Raw genomic sequence first — 19,210 nt, 5'->3', positions numbered from 1 at the left:
ATGGGGCTGGCGCCCTACTCCTTTGAGCCACAGACACTGCCCTTGTCTTTGCTTTCTATTTTTTTTTTTTTTTTTTGAGACAGAGCCTCAAGCTGTCACCCTGGGTAGAGTGCTGTGGCATCACAGCTCACAGCAACCTCCAATTCCTGGGCTCAAGCAATTCTCCTGCCTCCACCTCCCAAGTAGCTGGGACTACAGGCGCCCGTCACAATGCCCGGCTATTTTTTGGTTGCAGCCATCATTGTTGTTTGGCAGGCCCGGGCTGGATTTGAACCTGCCAGCTTAGGTGTATGTGGCTGGCGCCTTAGCTACTTGAGCCACAGGTGCCAAGCCTGTCTTTGATTTCTTTTTCTTTCTTTTTTTTTTTTTTTTCCCAGAAACTTAACAGAAGCCTTTATTTGCCTGTTCTGAAAATAAAGCTGGCTGAGTTTGCTCTTTTTGGTGATTACTCAAAGAGACCAAATCCCATATCCTTGTCCGACTCTTCTGACTCTTCTTTGGCTTCAACCTTGGCTGGGGCTGCAGTGGCAGCAGGAGCAGCAGTGGTGGTGGCAGCCACAGGGGCAGCAGCCACAGGGGCAGATGGATCAGCCAAGAAGGCCTTGACCTTTTCAGCAAGTGGGAAGGTATAATCAGTCTCCACAGACAAAGCCGGGACTCTCTTGTAACCATTGATGATAGAATGGGGTACTGATGCAACAATTGGGTAACCAATCTGCAGACAAACACCGGCAACGCTGCGGACACCCTCCAGGAAGCGAGAATGCAGTTTCTTCTGTAATGTTAAGCACTTCAGGGTTGTAGATGCTACCATTGTCAAACACCTGCTGAATGACCAGCCCAAAGGAGAAGGGGGAGATATTCAGCATGTTCAGTGGCTTCACTGGCTCCCACTTTGTCTCCAGTCTTAATCAGCTGCACATCACTCAAGATTTCAATGGTGCCCCTGGAGATTTTAGTAGTGATACCTAAAGCCTGGAAGAAGGAGGTCTTCTCTGGCCCCAGACTAGTGTTCTGGGCTGGCACGGTGACTTCGCATGGGGCCATGGCACCAGCACGGCGGCAGCTGGCACCTTATTGGCCAGCAGCATGTCCCTGATCTCCGCGCGGTCCTCCTTGGTGAACACAAAGCCCACATTTCCCCAGATATGAGGCAACAGTTTCTCCAGAGCTGGGTTGTTTTCCAGATGCCCTCGGATGGCCTTGTGCATCATGGCGTTCTTGCCCATCAGCATCACAGCCTTCCCTCAAAGAGACATACGGATCTGCTGCATCTGCTTGGAGCCCACGTTGTCTGCTCCCACAGTGAAGCATTTTGGATGATCATCCAAAAGTTGTATGATCTTAAGGAAGTAGTTGGACTTCCAGGTCGCCCTATCTTCCCTGGGCATCACGGCGGTGCGTCAGGGATTGCCACGCAGGGTTTAAAGACGATGTCACTCACTCGAGGATGCCCAGCGAGAAACTGTCTCTGATTTCTTTTTTTTTTTTGTAGAGACAGAGTCTCACTTTACTGCCCTCGGTAGAGTGCTGTGGCGTCACACAGCTCACAGCAACCTCCAGCTCTTGGGCTTACGTGATTCTCTTGCTTCAGCCTCCCGAGTAGCTGGGACTACAGGCGCCCGCCACAATGCCCGGCTATTTTTTTGTTGCAGCTTGGCCGGGACTGGGTTTGAACCCGCCACCCTCGGCATATGGGGCCGGTGCCCTACTCACTGAGCCACAGGCGCCGCCCATGTCTTTGATTTCTTAATGGTATCTTTTGAATAGCAGAAGTTTTAAATTTTCTCTTCCTTTCTTTCCTTTTTTTTTTTTTTGACAGGATTGTACTGTGTTGCCCAGTCTAGAGTGTAGTGGCATCATCAGAACTCACTTTAGCCTCAAACTCCTGAGCTCAAGCAATCCTCCTGGCTCAGCCTCCTGAGTAGCTATAGGCATAGCCTAGCTCGTTTTTATTTTCCATAGATAGAGTCTTGCCGTGTTCCTTAGGCTGATCTCAAACTTCTATCCTAAAGTGACCCTCCCACACAGGCCTCTCAAAATGCTGGGATCACAGGCCTGAGCCATCATGCCCTGCTAGAAGTTCTTCATTTTCATAAATTCAGTTTATCAATTTTTCTTCTGTGCATTTGGTATTCTATCAAAGAAGCTCAAGGCCACGAAAATTTTCTATGATTTTTTTCTTCTAGAAATTTTATAGTTTTAGGTTTTACATTTACATTCATGAATTTGTTGGATCTGTTGTTTGGGTCTTTCATTGATTTTGAAAAATTCACAGCATTTTTTATTTCAAATATTTCTTCTATTTTCTTCTTCTGGGATTCCAATTACACTTTTTTTTTTTTTTTTGGTGACAGAGTCTTGCTCTGTCTCCCTGGGTAGAGTGCTAGAGTGCCATGGCATCATATCTCACTGCTAACTCAAACTCCTGGGCTGAAGTGATCCTCCTGTCTCAGCCTCCTAAGTAGCTGGGACTATAGGCACACACTATTGTGCCTGGCTAATTTTTCTGTTTTTAGTAGAAATGGGGTCTCACTCTTGCTCAGGCTGGTCTTGAACTCCTAAACTCAAGTGATCCTCCTGTTTTGGCCTCCAAAGTGTTAGGATTATGGGCGTGAGTCACTGTGCCTGGCCCCAGTTGCATAGTTTTTTTGTTGTTTGTTTTTTGAGATACAGCCTCAAGCTGTCACCCTGGGTAGAGTGCTGTGGCATCACAGCTCACAGAAACCTCCAACTCCTGGGCTTAAGTGATTCTTTTGCCTCCCAAATATCTGGGACTACAGACGGCCCCCACAACGCCCAGCTACTTTTTGGTTATGGTTGTTATTGTTGTTTGGCAGGCTCAGGCTGGATGTGAACCTACCAGCTCTGGTGTATGTGGCTGGCGCCTTAGCCACTTGAGCTACAGGCGCTGAGCCCAGTTGCATAGTTTTTAAGACTGTTTAATACGGTTTCATAGCTCTTGGATGCTCTGTTCTGTTTCTGTGGGGTTTTCCCCCAACTATTGTTTCTGTCTGAGTTTCAGAGAGAAAAAAGGCAATTTCTTATTGACCTACGTTCAGGTTTACGGATTCTTTTCCCCGGTGTGCCGGGTGTCCTGATGAGCGTGTCATTCTCTTTTACTGTGTTTTTCACTTCTAGCATTTTTCGTTTATTCTTTATTCATTTACATCTCTTTAATGAAATCTCCCAACTGTTCATACATGTTCACTTCCCCCCCTAGCCTTTAATATGCTAATCATAGATATTTAAAATTCCCCAATAGCTCCGACATCTGAGTCATATCTGAGCCTGATTCTGTTGATTGTCTGTCTCTTGATAATGTGTGGTGTTTCCTTGCTTCTTTGTGTGCTCATAATTTTTGGTTGAAAGCTGGACATCTTGTGTAGGATAGTAGAGACTAAGCTAAAGAGTATCTATCTATTCCTGGAAATGGGCACACTGTTTCCTTTTCCAGATCTTTTATCTGGAGAATTGAGTGGATCTAGTCAGTAACTCAGCTAGGTTTGGGTTTCTTGTTGTTATGGTTGCCCTCAGTTCTTCACAGTCCTCTAGCATTACCTTGCTTGATTAATAATATTGAGCATTGGCTCAGCACCCAATGGTAGCACAGTGGTTATGGTGCCAGCCACATTCGCCAAGAGTGGTGGGTTTGAACACGGCCCGAGCCTGCCAAACACCAATGACAACTGCAAAAAGAAAATAGCTGGGCGTTGTAGTGGGCGCCTGTAGTACCAGCTACTTGGGAGGCTGAGGCAAGAGAATCACTTCAGTCCAAGAGTTTGAGGTTGCTGTGAGCTGTGATGCCACAGCACTCTATACAGGGTGACAAAGTGAGACTCTGTCTCAAAAAAAAAAATATTTAGCATCTTTTCAGGTGCTTATCTCCCATGCATATATCTCTGATGAAGTGTCTTATTCACGTCTTTCGCTCACTTTTTATTAGGTTTCTTGGCGTTCTCTAGCATTACCTTGTGTTTAGTGTGGGGCCTGGCTTCTCGGATGCTTTTTCCCAATGTCTGCTCCACCCTCCTCTTCAGGTCCTTCGCTGGCCTTTGATCCTCAGAGAGGGCTCTTTCCATGTTCTTGCTGCCCTGCTCCAGTTTTAGCAGGAGCTGGGTCCCAGCACTCTTGGCCCTCCACCAGTGGCAGGTGAAATCTAATGATCTGGGCCCAGGAGGTTATTTCTGTCCTTCCCCTAAGGTTAAGAGGGGTTTTCTGCTTAATTTTCTCAACTTTGATGGGTTGATGGGTCTTCATCTGGGCCCTGCCCCGCTGCTTAAGGCTTTTGGTTCATAGGGGAGAGAATGGAAATGGACCTGGTGAGTGGGGCTTCCTGCTTCCTCACAGGGACTGTAGGGGGCTTTCTTGGGCCTCCTGTTCTGCCCTCAGTCTTTCCTGTGAGCACCTGGTAAAGTGCAAGGAGAAGAGCCTGCAAAGGGGGTAGGAATTTTCCTTACGTCTGCAGCTCCTAGGAATATTCTTTTCGTTTTTCTTTTCTTTTTCTGGGATGGAGTCTTTTTTCTTTCTTTTTTTTTTTTATTTGAGACAGAGTTTCACTACATCACGCTCAGTAGAGTGCTGTGGCATCACAGCTCACAGCAACCTCAAACTCTTGGGCTTAAGCAATTCTCTTGCCTCAGCCTCCCAAATGGCTGGGACTACAGGCGCCCGCCACAATGCCTGGCTATTTTTTGGTTGTAGTTATCATTGTTGTTTGGCAGGCTCAGGCTGGGTTCGAACCTGCCACATCTGGTATATGTGGCTGGCTCCCTAGCTGCTGAGCGTCAGGTGCCAAGCCACTGGGGTGGGGTCTTCCTATATTGCCTAGGCTGGTCTCAAACTTCTGGGCTCAAGTGATCCTCCCACCTCAGCCTCCTGAGAAGCTGGTACTGCAAACATGAACCACTATGTTCAGCTGTTCTTAGAGATTCTGTACCTTACAATAGCTCTCACTCCACATTTAGCAAGTTCCTAACCTTTTTAGCTGATATCTTAAAGTTGGTTAGTCAGTTTTCTGTTGCTGCAAGAAAATACCACAGACTGGATAACTTACAGTTAGCTCATGGTTCTAGAAACTTGGGATGTTCAAGGGCTGGTATCTGGTTAGGGCCTTCGTCTTTATTTTTTTTGTGACAGAGTCAGTCTGTCACGTTGGGTAGAGTGCTGTGCTGTCATAGGTCATAGCAATCTCAAAATCCTGGGTTCAAGTGATCCTCTTGCCTCAGCCTCCTGAGTAGGTGGGGCAACAGGCGCCCACCACAACACCCAGCTAATTTTTCTATTTCTTAGTAGAGATGGGGTCTTGCTTTTGCTCAGGCTGATCTTGAATGAACTCCTGAGCTCAGGCAATCCACCTGCCTCAGCCTCCCAGAGTGCTGGGATTACAGGTATGAGCCACTGTGCCTGCCCTAGGGCCTTATTGCATTATCCCAGGGAGGAAGGGGAAAGAGAGGGCACGAGAGGGCAAAAGGGCCAACTTGTCCTTGTGTAAGAACCCCCCCCATAATGAACCCAATCCTGTGGCAATGGCATTAATCCATTCATGAGGGCCACAGCCTCATAGTCTAATACCTTTCATTAGGCCCCTCCTACCAAACTGTTGGACTGGGGATTAAGTTTCTGACACGTGCTTTATGGGGACACATTTAAAACACAGTAGCTGAATTCTTCCATCGGGTCCCATCTCTTGTTGGAGGTTGGTTGGTTGCCTTGTGACCTTAGCTCAGGAAAATTGTGATTTGCTAAATTGTGATTGTAATTACCTTTATAGAAGCTGGAAGTCCCAGCCCAGCAGGGTCCAAGACAGGTTTAGGCCCTGCCTACCTGGGGCATGTGGCCATCCTCACGGGTCTCTTTGGAGCCTCCCATTAGCCTACCCATTGCGGATTGACATTCCTGATGCTCAGGGGCAGAGCTGGAGGCTGGAGGGGAGGAAGCAGCCAGTCAGAGCTGGGGAAGCAGTTCGGACCTGGCCTGACCTCTTCCCAGCCCAGCTGGCAACTGGGCCTACAGTCCTGCACCTGGGCCTCCTCTTCCGTCCAGCCAGGCCCCACAGGCAGTGGCTTGGACCTCGTGGTCCGTTTCTGTGGCAGAGCATGCGGGTTGAGGACTCAGGCTTGGGGAGAGGGGACCAGACTGGCAGCCTTTGGATCCTGGCTCTGTTACTTATCAGCTGTGACACCATGGCCAGGTGAATTCCCTCCTCTGTCTCAGTTTCCTCACCTGTAAAATGGGAATAGTTTGTCCCTACCTTGCAGGTGCTTGTGAGATCAAATGAGAGAAAATGGTAGGGGCCCCAGTGCCAGGCCCCTGGATGGAGAGAGGAGGCTGTCTTGCCCAGCAGCTGCTATGCTGGTCCCCCAGGCCCTCCACTGGGACCCACTATGGCCCACCAGTTCCATCCAGACACATCTCCAGTTGTGGCCAGCCTGCTGTGAAATGACCAGTGGAACCATTCAGGGAAGAGTTGGGGGTACAGCAGCGTTGGCCGATCTGGGTTCTCAGCACACTATCATGGGCTGAATGGTGCCCCCCCCTTCAGATAGTGAAGTCCTAACATCCCTCAGAATGGGACTTTATCTGGAGACAGGCTCTTTACAGTATCTTTGAATAAGGAGGATTTAAGGGTGAGCTCTAATCCAATGATTGGTGACCAGTGTCCTTATAAAAAGAGGAAATTAGGATGCACACCAGCACATAGGGAGAACACCATGTGAATATGAAGGGAGATTGGGGTGATGCTTCTATGAGCCAAGGAATGCCATGATCTCACACAGACACCAGGAGAGCCTCGTGGTACAGATTCTCCCTCACAGCCCCCCACGGGACCAGGCCCTGCAGACACTTGATCTCAGGCTTCGGGCCTCCAGAACAGTGAGACAATAAATTTCAGTTGTCCAAGCCACTCACTTTTTTGTTACTTTGTTACAACAGCCCTAGGAACCCAACACAGTTTCTGAGCCACACCATCTTCACCAGGGAGAGCCAACGAGACAGGCAGACCCAGGAGCAGCGCTTCCTGTGGCACCTTGGAGGGTCACTTACCTCCCCGAGCCTGGCTTTCCTTATCCGTACAGAAGGGAAGATTGACTCTGCCTGCATACCCCACTAGGGCCATCTTCAAAGTCACTGGGACACATGCCCTGCAGCTTGGAGGGGAAGCACCCCCTCTGCTCAGCCCTGGGGCCTGCTGTCCAGCAGCCAGGGGCCTGAGGCCTTGGCTCACTGGCTACCCTCTGGGCCTCAGGCATGGCCTGGGGCCTACCCAGGGCTGGCCAGGCCTGGGCCCTGTTCTGTGAGTATGAATCAGTCATGGCAGGGCAGAGCACCTGTTTTTGTTGTTTGGTTTTGTGGATTTTTTGTTTGTTTGTTTGTTTGGTGGGGGAGGCCTGTTCTCCCATGCCAGGTACTTCTCAGAAGAGACAGCAAGTTTGGAAGCTGGAAAAGCTTTTATAGATGAGTCTTCCCTTTTGTACCTTTGTGGATAGTTGGGAAAGAGACACAAGCAGGGACTGGCCCAAGGCCACTCAGTGAGGCAGTGGCAGGATGGGGTTGGCAGAGGCTCTGTGCCCACCGTAGGTTCCAGGTGGTCCTCGGCCATAGGGGGCCACCTCTCACTCATCCTCTCACACCACAAATGCCAACTGACAAGGCCCAGGAGACCAGGGCCCTCCTCCCCACAGCCTCTCCTGGGGTGGCTCCTTCCTCCCTCCACCCCTGCACCCTCCCACCGCCAAGCCCTTGCTCTGGAGTCCCTTTGTACCAGTCTGGGTTCAAGCAGAATCTCCAAGAAGGCTACAGGATAAGGGACTTAGTATAGGGTTAGGTCTGGCACAGTTGGGTGAGGACCTGAAGAGTGGCAATCCCACAGAAGTAATAAGAGGATCAGAGGACGCACCACTGACTAGCTGATCCCAGCAGTGAGGCCCAGCCTTGACTGTGATGCCTCAGTAATCCACCTCTGTGGGTTGCTGCCGCCGGGGGAATTGCCACAACTGGGCACCTGCAGCCAAGTGCTACCCAGAGGCACCCAGGGCCCTTTTGTCCTTCTTGGGATGTTTATTCCTCCTCTAGCTGTCTTATATAAAAGTTTAACTGTCATTGATGTATTTTATCTCCTAACCACCGCATTATTCAAGGGCACATTCATATAGAAACAAAGAGGAAATACTAGGAACTGCTACAGTCCTTGTTTCTGTAAAAGGTCACATGGGCAAGGCTGGTACTAATTCCTTTTCCCATTGCCCATGTTACCCATTTATTCTTTCCTTTTCTTTCTTTCTTTGTCTTTTCTTTTTCTTTCTTTTTTTTTGGAAATGGGATCTCACTGTGTGGTCCAGTCATAAACTCCTGGCCACAAGTGATCCTTCCTCTCCGCCTCCCTGGTCTCTGGGACACAGGCACCACTGCCCATTTCATATTGTCTTTGTCCTCATCAAATGTCCAGCTGGTTGTGGTTCCTGGGCTGAGAAGGTGACCGAAGCCTTCCTTCCTGACAGGTCTCTGTCCTTAATTTTCCTCCCTAAATTGAGTTGTTGTAATTTCCATTCCAAATATGCTAATCAGGCCTAATCACCCCTTTTTTTGCTGTTGGTTCAGTGGTGTTAAGGACCCAGTGTGGCCAGATGGCAGTCTCAGCTTCCGGTTTAGTGAAATTGTTCTTGTGTCCTTGGTGGTGTCATTCATTCCTTTCTTGTGAACTCATAATTGCAGGCATGGGAAGGGAGCATTTTGCGAGGGGGTCACTACCACTAGGGACAGTAGTGAGAAGAACCCCTCCCATTTCTGCCCTTTGACACCTGCACTCATGACTCCTGGCCGTGAGAGAAGCAGTACCTCGAGCTACGTACATGCTGATTTGGAGAGCACATGGCATCCTGGAGGAGCCAGACCCAGCCCCGCCAGGTATTCTGCCCTAGCTGATGCCTAACTGTGTCTTCAAAAGGCTGTTGCACCATTCTATAAAGACAACTGTTTCAGGGTGATGGAGATCAATGAATTCCACGAGCCCAGTGCCACACTTATTTTGAAGTGAGTTCCCTGGTCAGTGCTGTGTGGAATTCCACAATGAGGGGTGGGGCATCCCGTAAGTCCATGGCTATTTGGCAGAAAAGCGAATCCATGTTCAGAATGAAGGTCTGTGGCAATGAGGACAAAGTGCTTCTCCTTCTATGATGGAAACCGTCCCCAGCTGGCTGTTTGGTCTCCCTGGGGAATGGTGGCACGTGGGGCTCAGGGAGCATTAGTGTAATATTCCGTGGAGGAGACAGGCAGCAAGGTCCCCGTGGTCTAGACTGGGAGAGGGGCTGGCAAGTGGATATGACCTTGAAGCGGGCTAGTGAAGGAACGTTACTGCCCTGCCAGCTGAAAGGAAACAGCTTCTGGTAAAAGGTACCAGATGTGCTGACTACCTCCAACAAGGAAACCACATCTGAGTGGGAACTGTAATCGGGATCACCACCTGACTGGGTTTGTGACAGGCTGCTGCCACCCTCTGACATCCGTTTGGCTTTTGCACAGACCTAATAGGCGAGCGAAGGGGAATGTGGTAGGAGTCACCACTCCCGTATCCTTTGAGTCAGTGTCTGTGATCCCTCCAGGGCTGTGGGGAATCTTTGCTTCTGGTTTACCATCTTGGTAGGGAGCCTGCAGACGGCCTTTCCAGCCATAATAGCCCTCACCCCACAGGTCAGGGAATTGCCAGTTGCTGAGTCTGATAGTTCCAGAACTTGGAAAATAACCTCGAGCTGTTGTGTTCAGGGACCCAATGGGTTCATGTGAGCTGGACCTGGGCAAAACTCACCTAATTACCTGATCTCCTGCTGTATTGTTAAAACTTGGGCACATACTCTTGGACATTTCTCCCGTCTATTTCCCTTCTCTTGAGTCCAGGTGAGTTTATGACTGCTGTGACCAACAGAGTGTCACAGAAGTGACATCACGTGGTTTCTGAGGCCACATCATACAAAGTGTTCCATTTTCCACCTGTGTGCCAGCACACTTGCTCATACAGCCCTGAGTCACTAAGTCTGACTACTCTGGTACCACCACGCTGGGCACTCTGGTCACCAGTCCCAGTGAGCCCAGCCTTCCAGCCATCCCTATCAAGCTGCCAGATAAGTGAGAAAAGTTGTCTTGGGCCCTCCAGAGCAGCTTCTCACTAGCTGCGTACCACTGAGTGATCTCAGTGGACACCACAAGGAACAGGAGAATCTCTTGCTGAGCCCTGCCTTAACTCTAGACGCCCAAGATAAGGAGAAGTAAGGAAATGGCCGTGGTGTGCTGAGCAGCAGTACATAGCCAGAATACCTCCAGAAGCCTTTATTTGGACTGGACCACTGTGGCATTTTAGGTGTCCTGGAATTAGTTAGTGTCAGCTCAGAGATACCCTAAAATATCCAGTTGTTATTTTATTTTTAAGAGACAGAGTCTCACTTTGTTGCCCTCGGTAGAGTGCTGTGGTATCATAGCTCACAGCAGCCTCAAACTCTTGAGCTTAGGTGATTCTTTTGCCTCAGCCTCCCAAGTAGCTGGGACTACAGGCGCCTGTCACAACACCCAGCTATTTTTTTGGCATTGCAGTTTGACCAGGGCCGGGTTCAAACACACCACCTTGGGTATAGGGGGGTGGCGCCCTACCCATTGAGCCACAGGCACTGCCCTATTTCCCCTTTTGTAACACATAGTCACCCTGGTAAGCAATCTCAGGTCCCTTTGAGGGAAGGTAGGTGGAAGATTCATAAGATACACTTTAGGGTGTTTCCACGAGGGAATCCAGCCTCCCTTCTCACCCAAGAGCTCTGACTCTATGACCTGCTCAGTCTGGGTGGCGTCTATGGCTCAACAGTAGGGCACTGGCCCCATATGCCAGAGGTGGCAGGTTCAAACCCAGCCCCGGCCAAAAACTGCAAAAAAAAAAAAACAAAAAAACCCGAACTGCTCAGTCTGGGATTGGTGGAGGGGCTTGTGATATTAAGATTTCTGTTTTCCAGCTCTAGAACTTTTCCTGTGTATACAAACCAAGATTTTTTTTTTTTTGAGACGGAGCCTCAAGCTGTCGCCCTGGGTAGAGTGCCATGGCTTCACAGCTCACAGCAACCTGCAACTCTTGGGCTCAAGCGATTCTCCTGCCTCTGCCTCCCGAGTAGCTGGAACCACAGGCGCCCACCACAACACCCGGCTATTTTTTGGTTGCAGCCGTCATTGTTGTTTGGCGGGCCCGGCTGGATTCGAATCTGCCAGCTCAGGTGTACGTGGCTGGTGCCTTAGCTGCTTGAGCCACAGGCGCTGAGCCACAAACCAAGATTTTATCAGCCTGCCCACTTATTTTGCTCTTGAGGTCACCATCATTAATTGATTGATCAACTAATTAATCAATTCCATTTCCTGCCCTTTCCCCCAGCAGTGGACATAGTGAGGGGGTTGGCAAGCAAATCTTAAATTATGTGTCTACTCCAGCAATCCAATCTCGTTAATCTTTTCGGTTCATTTTTCTACACTATACTAAGGGAATTTTGGCATCTTGGCGTCACTTGGTATAAATCAACTTTTGGGTTCATCTGAGAAAAAAACCTGTGGAGCCCTTCTGGGTGGCTGGAGCAAACAACGATGCATCCAGACTCCCTGCTTCGGGCCCTCCTACATCGGTAAACTCAGCCAGCTCCAGCATGCTACTCCCTCCCTCCCAAAGTGACAGCCCCAGGGTGTGCCGGTGTTACACTCTCCGTTGGTGAACTGGCAACACCTTACCATCCTTTAGCTGCATGTGATCCTCCTCATGGGTCCCACTTTGTGTTCAATCCCCCGAAGCTTGTCATGTCTTGGATGTGGTTCTAGAAGCAATGAGAAGTGGGGCCCTTCAGTAGGGGCCACTAGAAGGTCTCCAGGGCACTGGCTGGCTCTTCACTCAGAACCTGATCTGGGAAATCAAAGCCCTGAGCTGGTGTCTCCCCTGTCTCATGTCCGGGGCCCTTAGAAACAACCAAACAGCCCCACATTCCTCACAGCTCCCTTTGTTTGCTGTGACATATCTCATGCTAGTGGTTACTTGCTTGCTCAGAGCCTTCGGTGGGCCTTGACTCCGGGGTTGAAACGCTTGCTTCACTGCTGTGGGCCATGGACCCCCAGTCCCCTGCCCCGGCAGCAGGGTCCTTAATGCCTCTATCTACTCAGATTGGAGAAGCAATGTGGGGCTCCCATTCTTGAGAGTGTTCACTGGTGCTGACAACTGTACCAGGTAGGATTTGGGCAGGGAGCAAGGCCACCCTGGGTGTTATGGGATATGGATTTATCATGGAGATTGGGCCTGACATGCCTGGGGGAGGAGCCGGGAGGGAAAGGTCCAGAAGCAACATTGGCGCTGTCTGAGAAGCTGGCTGTGTGTAGCTGCTGAAAGGGATGCGAGGGGCACCCTGGAGGGTCCCCAGGGAGCTACTGCCTGTGCAGCTGCCACCTCTGTGGGTTCTTGACAGAGCCTCTGGATGTGGGCCTGGGGAGGCTGCTGGTCACCAAGTCTGAAGACTGGGGTCTTCAGAGGTAAAGGTCATTGCTTTACTTCCAATTTTAAAAGCTCATGGGCAGGGGTAGTGCCTGTGGCTCAGAGGAGTAGGGCACCCGCCCCATATGCTCGAGGTGGTGGGTTCAAACGCAGCCCCAGCCAAAAACTGCCAAAGAAAAAAAAAAAGCTCATGGGCAGGAACCGTGCAGGAAGACATTGCGGGGAAACAGAGTAGGGCACCGGCCCCATATGCTCGAGGTGGTGGGTTCAAACGCAGCCCCAGCCAAAAACTGCCAAAAAAAAAAAAAAAAGCTCATGGGCAGGAACCGTGCAGGAAGACATTGCGGGGAAACAGACTTCTCAGCTTAACAGCTGCCACTGCCTGAACCCGCCCCCACTCCTGCCTGCCACGAGGTCTGGGGCTTCTCCACCCTAGCACCTCCTGATGCAGGCCTGATGGCCTCCAAGGTGACTGTGAGCTCCTGACGCTGCACTGGGTCCGTTCTATCCAAGCTTGGACTGGAGCAGCCCTGTGTGTTTGGCAAATGGATGAGAGAAGGAACGAAGGCCTCTTGGTGCCCGGCACTGGGCTGGCGCTAAGAGCACAGAGAGAAAGTCAGACAGAGGAGGTTTGCACCTGCCGCGGTTAGGGAGCGGTCATTCCTGCAGGGTGCTGGGCTAAGGGTGGGATGGGGGCAGGGAAGCAGAGATGCGCTGATCCCTGGACAACTGTAGACACCTGGGTGAGTGTGTTCAGGGCCCTCGGACAAATGCAGGGAGAGACTTGGGATTCCACTGCTGGCCAGTGACTAATCCACCCTCCCTCCCTTCCTTCCTTCCTTCCCTCTCCCTCTCTCTCTCCCTCCCTCCCTTTTATTTCCTTTCTCTTTCCTCTCTCTCTCTTTTTTGAGACAGTCTTACTCTGTTGCCCCAGGCTAGAGTGCTGTGTTGCCATAGCTCACAGCAACCTCAAACTCTTGGGCTCAAGAGATTCTCTTGCCTCAGCCTCCCAAGTAGCTGGGACAACAGGAGCCTGCCACAAAACCTGACTAGTTTTGGTAGAGATGGGGGTCTCACTGTTGCTCAGTTTGGTCTCAAACTCGTGAGCTCAAGCAAGCCACCTGCCCCAGCTTCCCAGAGTGCTAGGATTTCAGGCTGTGCCTGGCCTCTTTTCTCTTTCTCATTTCTTTCTTTGTTTTTCTTTCAATACGGTCTTGCTCTTTCACCCAGACTGAAGTGCTGTGGCATTACCATAGCTCCCTGCAACCTCAAACTCCTGGGCTCAAGTGATCCTTCTACCTCATCCTTTGGAGTAGCTGGGACTATAGACACGCCACCACCATGCTTGGCTATTTTTTTTCTATTTTTTGTATAGATGGTGTCTTGCTATGTTGCCCAGGCTGGTCTTCAACTCCTGGCCTCAAATGATCCTCCTACCTCAGTGTTCCAGATTGCTGGGATTATAAGTGTGACCCACTGTGCCTGGCCAGGCTGGTGACTTTCAAAGGACTTCATGCAGCAGGCTGTATGGGGGAAGCTGAGGCGAGTGGGGCTGTAGGAATGTATGGGTCACCACTGCAAAATTCAAATGCAGGAACTTAAACCCCAAGGTGATGGTATAAAGAGGTGGGGCCTTTGGGGAGGTGATTAAGTCATGAGGGCTCCACCCTTGTGAATGAGGTTAATGCTCCAATAAAAGAGGCTTTCAGAGAGCTGCCTGCCCTCTGTCTCTTCTGCCATATGAGCACCCAGCTTTGGTCCCTTTTGCCTGTTCCTGTCATGTGAAGAAGGCACCATCTTGGAAGCAGAGAGCAGCCTTCACCAGACACCAAATCTGCTGGCACTTTGATCTTGGACTCTAAGAAAATACATTTCTGTTCTTTATAAATTACCCAGTCTCCGGTAGTATTTTACGGCAGCTCGTGGACGAAGGCAGAGGGCACAGCTTGTGCAGACGCAAGGAGGAGGGCAGCCCAGGCACACGCCTGAAATGCCCAGTTTTTTATTTTTCCTAAACTTCAGCCTGTGTCCAGGTTGTTTTTCTGTTTGTTTGTTTTGGGTTTTTTTTGAGACCTCCATAGGGTGCCATGGCGTCACAGGTCACAGCAACCTCAAACACTTGGGCTCAAGCTGTTCTCTTGCCTCAGCCTCCCAAGTAGCTGGGACTACAGGCACCGGCCACAACACCCGGGTATTTTTTTTTTTTTTAATTTACAAACTGCTTTTTTTTTATTGTTGGGGATTCATTGAGGGTATAATAAGCCAGGTTACACTGATTGCAATTGTTAGGTAAAGTCCCTCTTGCAATCATGTCTTGCCCCCATAAAGTGTGACACACACCAAGGCCCCACCCCCCCTCCTTCCCTCTTTCTGCTTCCCCCCCCATAACCTTAATAGTCATTAATTGTCCTCATATCAAGATTGAGTACATAGGATTCATGCTTCTCCATTTTTGTGATGCTTTACTAAGAATAATGTCTTCCACATCCATCCAGGTTAATACGAAAGATGTAAAGTCTCCATTTTTTTTAATGGCTGGATAGTATTCCATGGTGTACATATACCACAGCTTGTTAATCCATTCCTGGGTTGGTGGGCATTTCCACATTTTGGCAACGGTAAATTGAGCTGCAATAAACAGTCTAGTACAAGTGTCCTTATGATAAAAGGATTTTTTTCCTTCTGGGTAGATGCCCAGTAATGGGATTGCAGGATCAAATGGGAGGTCTAGCTTGAGTGCTTTGAGGTTTCTCCATACTTCCTTCCAGAAAGGTTGTACTAGTTTGCAGTCCCACCAGCAGTGTAAAAGTGTTCCCTTCTCTCCACATCCACGCCAGCATCTGCAGTTTTTAGATTTTGTGATGTGGGCCATTCTCACTGGGGTTAGATGATATCTCAGGGTTGTTTTGATTTGCATTTCTCTAATATATAGAGATGATGAACATTTTTTCATGTGTTTGTTAGCCATTCATCTGTCGTCTTTAGAGGAAGTTATATTCATGTCTCTTGCCCATTGATATAAGGGATTGTTGGCTTTTTTCATGTGGATTAATTTGAGTTCTCTATAGATCCTGGTTATCAAGCTTTTGTCTGACTGAAAATATGCAAATATCCTTTCCCATTGTGTAGGTTGTCTCTTTGCTTTGGTTATTGTGTCCTTAGCTGTACAGAAGCTTTTCAGTTTAATGAAGTCCCATTTGTTTATTTTTGTTGTTGTTGCAATTGCCATGGCAGTCTTCTTCATGAAGTCTTCCCCCAGGCCAATATCTTCCAGTGTTTTTCCTATGCTTTCTTGGAGGATTTTTATTGTTTCATGCCTTAAGTTTAAGTCCTTTATCCATCTTGAATCAATTTTTGTGAGTGGGGAAAGGTGTGGGTCCAGTTTCAGTCTTTTACATGTAGACATCCAGTTCTCCCAACACCATTTATTGAATAGGGAGTCTTTCCCCCAAGGTAAGTTCTTATATGGTTTATCAAAGATTAGGTGGTTGTAAGATGTTAGTTTCATTTCTTGGTGTTCAATTCGATTCCAAGTGTCTATGTCTCTGTTTTTGTGCCAGTACCATGCTGTCTTGACCACTATGGCTTTGTAGTACAGACTAAAATCTGGTATGCTGATGCCCCCAGCTTTATTTTTGTTACAGAGAACTGCCTTAGCTATACGGGGTTTTTTCCGGTTCCATACAAAACGCAGAATCATTTTTTCCAAATCTTGAAAGTACGATGTAGGTACTTTGATAGGAATGGCATTGAATAGGTAGATTGCTTTGGGAAGTATAGACATTTTAACAATGTTGATTCTTCCCATCCATGAGCATGGTATGCTCTTCCATTTGTTAATATCCTCTGCTATTTCCTTTCTGAGGATTTCATAGTTTTCTTTATAGAGGTCCTTCACCTCCTTCCTTAGGTATATTCCTAGGTATTTCATTTTCTTTGAAACTATGGTGAAGGGAGTTGTGTCCTTAATTAGCTTCTCATCTTGACTGTTATTGGTGTATACAAAGGCTACTGACTTGTGGACATTGATTTTATATCCTGAAACATTACTGTATTTTTTAATGACTTCTAGGAGTCTTGTGGTTGAGTCTTTGGGGTTCTCTAAGTATAAGATCATGTCGTCAGCAAAGAGGGAGAGTTTGACCTCCTCTGCTCCCATTTGGATTCCCTTTATTTCCTTGTCTTGCCTAATTGTATTGGCTAGAACTTCCAGCACTATGTTGAATAGTAAAGGTGACAGAGGACAACCTTGTCTGGTTCCAGTTCTAAGAGGAAAAGCTTTCAGTTTTACTCCATTCAGTAAAATATTGGCTGTGGGTTTGTCATAGATAGCTTTTTTTTTTATTTTTAGTTTCAGCTTGCTTGTTCATTATTCTTCTTCGTTTGAAGTACTCTTTTTTTTGTTGTTGTTCATTTTCTTTCTTCTTCTTTTTTTCACTGCTTCCTCTGGCGATGCTCTGTCCCGTTGCCTCCCCAGTAGCGAGAATTACAGACGCCCACCACAACATCCAGCTGTTTTTGATGTTAGTAGAGACGGGGTCTTACTTTGGCTCACTGCTGCTCATACTGGTCTCGAACCTCAGAGCTCAGGCAATCCACCCGCCTCGGCCTCCCACAGCGCTGGGACTACAGGCGTGAGCCACCACGCCAGGCCTGGCTATTTTTGTTGTTGTTGTTGTCATTGTGGTTTAGCAGGCCGGGGAGGGGTTCGAAACCAAGAGTCCCAGGTTCATGCATGTGGCTGGTGCCCTAACCACTGAGCTATGGGCACCAAGCCTGTGCCCACATTTTGTTTTCTAGAGATGATTCCTACCACTAAGGAGGATGGTCTTGTTCAGGTTTGGGAATGATTAGTCTTCATGGTGGAAACCGAAGGTGTAAGTAGCTATTTACAGGAGGTATAAATAGAAACCGGGGGTCCACGGTCTACAAGGTGCAGAGGGACTTCTCTCCATCCCTCCATGGCTCCCATTGTCCTGGGGCTGTGGTCCAGCCTCCGTAGTATGACTGCAAGGCCCTGGGTTCTCACCTGTAGGCCTTCCCACGTGCTGCTCCCTCTGTCTAGGCCCCTGGCTCAGTATCTGCTGCCTCCTCAGAGCAGCCTCTGTTCACCCTCTGGGGCCGGCGCCCCCGCAATTTGCTCCTCACCTGGCTTTGTTGCATCAGAGGCCTTCCTGGTCGTCACTACTCCCAGCCTGAGCTAGCAAGTCTGAGGACAGCCGCCACAGCCTGGCCTGGCTCGGCTCCAGCTAAAGGTCATTACATTGTGTGTGAGCTGGTGGGGGCTGGGAGGGAAACAGCCACGTGCAACCAAGGGGGGAAGGAGGGGACTCCTCTCAGGAGGTCGTGCTCGATGTGGGGGTTTCCTTGGCTCTGCTCCGGAGACAGTTTCCATGTGACAGACCCAGTTTAGAACCAGCCGGTAAGGACGGGGCCAGCCCCGGGCCTCGTCTCACGTCCATGGCAGGGGAAGGCATGGCGTCACCGAGTCCTGCCTTTGCAGAGTCTGCCCGGTGCCTGGGCTGCGTCTGCAGCCTTCGTGAGAGGAATTCGGCAGCAAGTATCAAATGTCACTTAAATATTACCCTCCCCTTTCACCTCGCAATTCCACAGTGAGAAAATCCCCCCTAGAAATAATTCAACAAAGGCGCACACGGCTGTTCATACAGGGTTGAGGTTGGTTGAATTGGAATTTTCCAAAATGACTAAAAACAGGATTAAAAAGAATGAGGGGCACACGGCCAAGGCTCTAGAAATTCTTAGGTAAATGACTGAAATCGTGCTTCCACTTAATGCCACGCTTGTGTTATCCTCAGGACCTGTGAGGTGAGCCCTGTTACTATCTCCACTTCTCGGAGGAGGGAACAAAGGCCCAGAGAGCTGCTGTTGGCAGGGCCAGAACTCACGCTCGGCTCGGTCTGATTCAGGGAAGGCTGCACAAGGAAGATGGTTTGGTCTGACTCAGGGAAGGCTGAGCAGAGCGAAGGAGACCAGGAGGAAGACTCCAGTGGTGATTCGTTCTTTTATTGTCTTTATTAAGCATGTGAAACCCCTACCCCAGGGCATGCCCAGTGCTCACAATGGCAGCCCCTGCCACAACTACTAAAAGGAAAGAGAGCAGGGGTCCCAGGGTCCCCACCCAGCTGCCATAGTTTAGTCTGAGGGGCCCCCTCCGAGGCAGGACCTGGTGGTCATGAGGATGGACTCTGGAGCCACAGTGGCTGGGCTTAGCTCCCAGCTCTACACTTGCTGGTGGTGAGACCTGGGGCAAGTTACTTAACCTCTCTGGGCCTCAATTTTCCCATCTATAAAATGGGGGTAATAATAATACCTACCTCTAGGCCAGGCAGCGTCTCAGTCCTATAATCCTAGCTCTCTGGGAGCCTGAGGCAGGTGGATTGCTTGAGCTCAGGAATTCAAGACCAGCCTGAGCAAGAGTGAAACTCCATCTCTAAAACTACCTGGGTGTTGTGGTGGGCACCTGTAATGTCAGCTACTCAGGAGACTGAGGCAAGAGGATCACTTGAGCCCAAGAATTTGAGGTTCTGCGAGCTATGATGCCATAGCACTCTACCAAGGTTGGCCAAGTGAGACTCTGTCCCCACTCCCAAAATACCTCTCTCATAGGAGTTGTTGTGAGAGTTAAATAAATTAATATCTGTAGCCGGGTGCGGTGGCTCACGCCTGTAATCCCAGCACTGTGGGAGGCTG

At 49.3% G+C, this 19,210-nt stretch overlaps 1 pseudogene across 1 annotated transcript; it reads right to left on the bottom strand.

Annotated features, from left to right (window-relative positions):
- Positions 1-379: 379 nt before the first annotated feature.
- Positions 380-1,444, bottom strand: LOC128565756 (60S acidic ribosomal protein P0-like; annotated as a pseudogene). The gene has a single exon (XR_008374328.1). The product of XR_008374328.1 is annotated as a 60S acidic ribosomal protein P0-like (transcript).
- Between the last annotated feature and the right edge of the window lie 17,766 nt (positions 1,445-19,210).

This window comes from Nycticebus coucang, chromosome 2 (assembly GCF_027406575.1).
Source record: "Nycticebus coucang isolate mNycCou1 chromosome 2, mNycCou1.pri, whole genome shotgun sequence".
In the NCBI taxonomy this organism is placed as follows: Eukaryota; Metazoa; Chordata; class Mammalia; order Primates; family Lorisidae; genus Nycticebus; species Nycticebus coucang.
Note: the sequence above shows the minus strand (reverse complement) of the source record. Positions and strands in the feature narration are given on the sequence as shown.